Raw genomic sequence first — 6,311 nt, 5'->3', positions numbered from 1 at the left:
AGTATTCTCTTTTGGCTCTATTTCTCTCTCTCCATACATCTACATGTTTATGTTTTTCAATCATGTGTTTCATTTCTCTTCTTCCAACATCTGCTCTATACACCATATGATCATCTACATCTATTCTTTCTAAAACAGTATTAAAATCTCCTAAAACAATAACATTATTCCATCCACTCATTAAAACACTTAGATCTTTAAAAAAAGTAACTCTTTCCAGGTCTTCATTTGGAGCATGTATATTACATATTGTTATTTCTTCATCCTTATTCATAATTTTAATAGTTAAAATCCTTCCATAATTATCTTTAAATAAAACATCAAATGTATATCCTATTCCCCTTCTAATTAGTATTGCCATGCCTTTTTTCTTATTTGGGTCATTATTATACAATATTTCCCCATCCCAACATTTTTTTAAATCTTTAACAATGTTTTCATTCCATCCAGTCTCTTGTATACATATAACATCACATTTTTTTGTTAAAGCAATTACATTTTCAAACTTCACTTTGGATGACAGCCCTCTTACATTAATTGAAACCAAACATAAGTTGTTCATTAGAAATATAAAAGAAAACAAGCCATCCAAACAAAAGAAAATCCAAATAAAACAAACCATCAATCATTTGTAGTCTTTTTTATGATCTAAAATCTTAGATCAGTTCTGTCAGTTTTTAATTTTGCTTTTGCTTCCTTTCGTAATTTCTGTTTCTTAAGCACTTGCTGAATATTCAATTGTACAGTTTTTCTCCGTCTTCTGTTTATGCTGTCTATTGTTCTGTCTTTAGTCCCAATATTTATTTCTTCATTATCATCATCATTGCTTACCTCTTCCTCAATTCTGCTTTCTGTATTTTCACCTGCTGCTCCATGTTCTTCTTCCATGTCGTGTCCATCGTCTTTCATTAGATGTTGTGCCTCAGTCTCTGCTGTATCTCCTTCATCCTCTTCACTCATGGCCTGCTCCTCTTCTTGTTCATTCAAATCATCCGGTGGTAATTCCTGTACTTTCTCTTCCCGTTCTTCATTGCTTGATTTCTCCATTTGTTTATTTGTTTCCATAACTCCAGTCTCTTCCTCATCCGATTCACATCTGCACCACAATATTGTCTTTTTGCAGCCTTGGCACCGTGGGGCTTTACAGTCCCGCGCAAAATGCCCCTGCTCCAGACATTCTCTACACACAAATTGTGGGTAGTCTTTTTTTTCATGTTCAGCACTTCCACATAATCTGCATGTTTTTATCTGCTGATCATGTATCACTCTAAAATATTTTGGTCCTTCCTCTGTATCAAACTTGACATTGTAAGGAAGAGTCCTGACTTCTTTGGGAAATTTCACCCTGATTAACCTTGTTCCATCAGCCACAGTTGTTCCTGGATAATATCTTCTTCTCAGAGGGAGAATTGGAGAAACTCCCCAGTCCACCAGCTTTTGGATGATTTCACTATCTTGAATATAGTTGGGTAAATTTAAGAAAGAAACCATTCTCTCAGTTGCGCAGAGTTTTGATATTTGACAGAATTGTTGGTTAATCATTAGTCCATCCATTAAGGGATCACAGTCCGTTTCATTTTCCATAGTAAGTTCATAGTCAAAATTTTTCCTCAGTCCAAACAATTTTCCAATTCCAGTCTTATCTTCCACAGCCTTTATAATCATCGTTACAGTGATATTTTCAGGATCTTTCACAGTCATTGTCAAAGTTGTTTCTTTTTTATATTGTCGCTGAAATCTAGCTTGACTTTTCAGTTTGTTTATCATCTCATTTCTATGACTTGATTGTTGGCTGTTTTCCAAGTGTTCAGCATTTGCTTTACCTTTAGTTTGTTGCATTTCTCCACTTCCTTCTCTACTTGTGTCTGATTTAGTTTTCCTCCTTCTTGCCACAACAGTTGCCCATGTGTCATTATCGTCGATGCCGTTGTTTGAATCTCTTGAATTGTTGTTTTCAGGAGTAGCTGTCCATGCTGCCATAGTCCATTTTTAGTTCCAGTTCCTTTACCAAAGTGTCCATCCTTTCAAAACGTTTTAACCCCAAACAGATAACACTGTCTGGGGTTTAACTAAAACTAAACAAAATTAATACAATTTAATTTAAGCAAAATCAAGAAAAAAAAACAATAAAGCAAATCAAAATGGGAGAGCCTTTCTCTCCCTACTGCCACCTCACACTTCCTTGAAAGCAATGACTCAGTCAAACTCAAGGGGGCGTTGCCAGGGTGGTATGGCCGTAAGCGAAATAGGCCGTCAAGAGTTGGCTATTTAAAACAGGCGCAGCACCAGGGAACGAGCGCAGCTCAGCTGGCATCGACACAGCACCGACAGAGAAACAATGCCCTTAAAGGCGAGAAAAAATAATGGCAGCGAAGCTGTGACACGGGGAAGTCTATCAGCTGCCAAATGAAGGACTTCGAGAAGCTTACAGCACCTGGTATTCCCAGGCAGTCTCCCATCCAAGTACTAACCAGGCCCGTCCCCGCTTTACTTCCGAGTTCAGATGAGATCGGGCATTTCCAGGGTGAAAATCAGTCCTTAAAGCTGTATTAATAAATCGCAGTCCAATAAAGGAATTAACTTTTTGGCAAATTCTTACTTTATCCGGTGAAATAAGGATAAATTGAAATATGTGTACTAATTAGGGATGTAACGGTATTGTAAATACCGTCATACCGCAATATTAATTTTTTTCGATATTACCGAACTCGCATGACTCGGTAAAACTATAGGTCTTCTGAGAAAATTTGCTCAGGCGAATGAAGTGAACGGGAGGTAGCGAAAACTACAATTGCCATCAGCCCATGCTTGACCATCATCCCTTGCGGTCTGTTGTCGCTACAGATCCAGTAATGCGGAAATGGAGTGTGCTGCTAGAAGCGGGGATGAAAAGAGCTGGAAAACTCTAAGGCCCCGTTTACACTAATGCGTTTTAGTTTGAAAACGCATAAGTTTTGCTACGGTTACGCCAACCGTCCACACTACGCCGGAGTTCTCGAGCGCCGAAAACGGAGCGTTTCGAAAACGCTGGAGAAGCCGTTTTCATTCTGAAACGCTGCTTTTCCGTCTCAGTGTGGATGATGGAAAACGGAGACATCTGAAAACGGAAGTGGGGCTGCAGATGTTCGCCTCTCTGATTGGGGCTTTTCCTGAATATTAAGTAGCCTAACACACACAGTTCAGTCCTGCATTATCTCCGTGTAAGTTCAGACTTCGCAAGTTTGATCATGGCTGCAGTCTCTTCTTCTCAGTTTGATATGGAAAAGCAGACTATACCGAGGACACGGGTAAATCTTCAAAGGGAACAGTGTACTTTATAACTTCATTCACATCACCCTGTCTTCGTTGTTTCACTTTGTCAACAATAAAATATAAACATGATTTAAGGAACTGCCTATTTTCATTTTAATATTAGCAACTTAGACAGCAGACATGTTGACGCGTCTTGCTGCATATATGAGCGTCATCTTCACTGTGTGGATATTTATAACAAAACGGAGCCGATAACAACTGCCTCCTTTCAATTTCAGTGAAAATACGAAACACACCCTCTCTTTTGCTGAGTATCAGTTTTAAGAATCGATAATGGCCATTTTAAAAGTATAACATACAATAAGTTTATACATTATAGGAAATAAAGGCAAGCAATCAGTCAATATACAGAATGTAGGCTGCGTGGTTACATTAATCATTAACTTATCTTTGCGCTCAGCCAAAACACGTTACCTGAGAACAAGTAATAGATTCCAATGACCAAAGTCAGGGAATATGTCGTTAGATAAAGACAACAAGATAAATGAAATATCCCGTTTAATAAATATAGTGAGATTAGATCCAGCGGGAGATGCTTGATGAGAAGTCCGACTAGCAGAGCTCTCATCTGGGTAGATGGGCTGAGTGTGATTAAATGTTGAATGTGATGAGTTTTCAACAATACTAAATTGAAACTTTATTTTTTACATGGTTTAATATTTTTTTGTTATTAAAATTGAAGTTCCTGTTTCAAAGCTTACAGATAGATGGCTAATTTGTATGTCATTGACACTTTTGGCACTTTTTTGGAGTATTTTCATAAGTTTTGTTTTTTCCTGTAAATGATTCAATAAATACCGTACCGTGACATTCATACCGAGGTATTACCGTACCGTGAAATTCTGATACCGTTACATCCCTAGTACTAATATAATGGAATACCTGTCAAATTCACGATTTCTATATCACTCTATGGTCTTCTCACACACACGCGATTGCAAAATGGCGTCAGCGCACTGTAAACGCAATGCAACATGCGGTCTGACTTTAACACACTCTTAAACACACTAACACACTAAATAACAACTATTTTGCAGGTACAACTTGATTTAGTACAACTAAAATCACTTTTAAACTGTTTAGGAATCATAACATACTGTATTTTAATCTTTTTGTTCAAATTTGCTCCTCTATTATTCTGCCAACCGGTCTCGTCTCTGCTCTGTCTCTCTCTCCCAGCAAGCTGGGAGGGGCGGAGCTAACAACCCGCTCCTATGATTGGTTGTTACTTTACCTCAAACTACATTTGTATACATGAATTTTATTTCGTTTATCATATTTATAAAGACTTGTAGATATAATAATAATATGATTATTCTGCTCTAAATATTATTATAAATAAAAATTTTACTATTTCACTAGGGTTACTTATGTTTCTGCAACTATTTTTGGTAAGATGACTTTCAGCTTTGCCTGATTTATACTTCCGCGTCAAGTGACCAGCGTAACCCACGGCGCAGGCAACGCGCGTGGCTGTGCGTTTATACTTCTGTGCGCTGTCTCTGTTGGTCTGCATTAACACTTCTGAAACACTAGTTGGCAGTGAGGTGTAAATCTTCCTCTGTGTCGAGTTTCTTTGCGGCTTTTTTGCTTTTCCTGAACACTTCCGGGATGTACAAGTGGCTCAAACTCACTCATTTTGATGCAGGAACCGGCGGACGTGCAACAACTTTAACTATGAGGTTAATACACAACAAAACTTTCCACCCGGAGCTCCTTCATGGGACTCCACACTTGTAAACAATCGCTCGCGCCATTCGCGCGGCTCTCGGTCCCGCCCAGACTCGTCAGCGCTACCAAGCCAACAAATCACAGAGCTTACGCTACGCGTCGTTGTGACGTGTAGTTACATTTTTTGAGAGGTGCACGTCAGTATGTGCCGTAGCATACACCGGCGTTTTACGCAGAAGTATAAATCAGCCTTCAACCACTCGGCCACCTCGTCACATATTTTACTTCTTCTCTGGTAGAGGCCGGACTGTGGCACATATTTATATATGTATGTTTCTGCAACTATTTTCGGTAAGATGACTTTCAGTTTTGCCGTATGAACGACAGAGCAAATGAACAACAAAAATGGGATTCGATGGACTAGGCCACCACGTCATGTATGTACTCACTTTCCTGTTGGGGGCTGGACTACGGCATTTCTGTATATATTGGCTGCTGTTTTCGGTAAAGATGACGTTAAATTTTGCAACAACATCCTTCAAAACGATAAGAGCGTGCGAGTAAAACACCTTCCACGGAAGCACCGGCCGCTTTCAAACGCCAGAGCATTCGAACGACAAAGATGGGATTCGATAGACCCTTCCACCTTGTCATGTATGTACTCACTTTCATGATGGGGGCTGGACTATGGCATATGTTTGTATTTTCAGCTATTTTCGATAAAGTTGGCATAAAATTTTGCAACAACATCCTTCAAAACGCTAATAGAGTGAGAGAACTTATACAGAAACACCATGATCTCTCAAATACCAGAACATATGAGCGACGAGGATGGGGTTCGAACCCATGCGTGCAGAGCACAATGGATTAGCAGTCCATCGCCTTAACCACTCGGCCACCTCATCCAGCCTTTCCTTCCTCTCTGGTAGAGGCCAGACTGTGGCACATATTTGTATATGTATGTTTCTGCAAATATTTTCGATAAGAAGACTTTCAGTTTTGCCATATGAACGACAGATCAAATGAACGACAAAAGTGGGATTCGATGAATTCTTCCACCTCGTCATGTATGTACTCACTTTCATGATGGGGGCTGGAATCTGACATTTCTGTATGTATTTGCTGCTATTTTCGGTAAAGATGACGTTAAATTTTGCAACAACATCCTTCAAAACGCTAAAAGAGTGAGAGTAAAAGTACTTCTACAGAAACCCCATGATGTCTAGAATGACAGAACATATGAGCAACGAGGATGGGATTCGAACACACGCATGTAGAGCACAATGGATTAGCAGTCCATCGCCTTAACCATTCAGCCACCTCGTCAC

The 6,311-nt window shown here is 39.3% G+C and overlaps 1 non-coding gene and 1 pseudogene across 1 annotated transcript; both read right to left on the bottom strand.

Annotated features, from left to right (window-relative positions):
* Positions 1-2,422: 2,422 nt before the first annotated feature.
* On the bottom strand, positions 2,423-2,536 carry LOC148680654 (5S ribosomal RNA; annotated as a pseudogene).
* Positions 2,537-5,806: 3,270 nt separating this feature from the next.
* Positions 5,807-5,888, bottom strand: trnas-gcu (transfer RNA serine (anticodon GCU)). The gene has a single exon. It is a non-coding gene; the product is annotated as a tRNA-Ser (tRNA).
* Positions 5,889-6,311: the final 423 nt, after the last annotated feature.

This window comes from Danio rerio, chromosome 4 (genome assembly GCF_052040795.2).
Source record: "Danio rerio strain M-AB ecotype USA chromosome 4, GRCz13ab, whole genome shotgun sequence".
Classification (NCBI taxonomy): Eukaryota; Metazoa; Chordata; class Actinopteri; order Cypriniformes; family Danionidae; genus Danio; species Danio rerio.
Note: the sequence above shows the minus strand (reverse complement) of the source record. Positions and strands in the feature narration are given on the sequence as shown.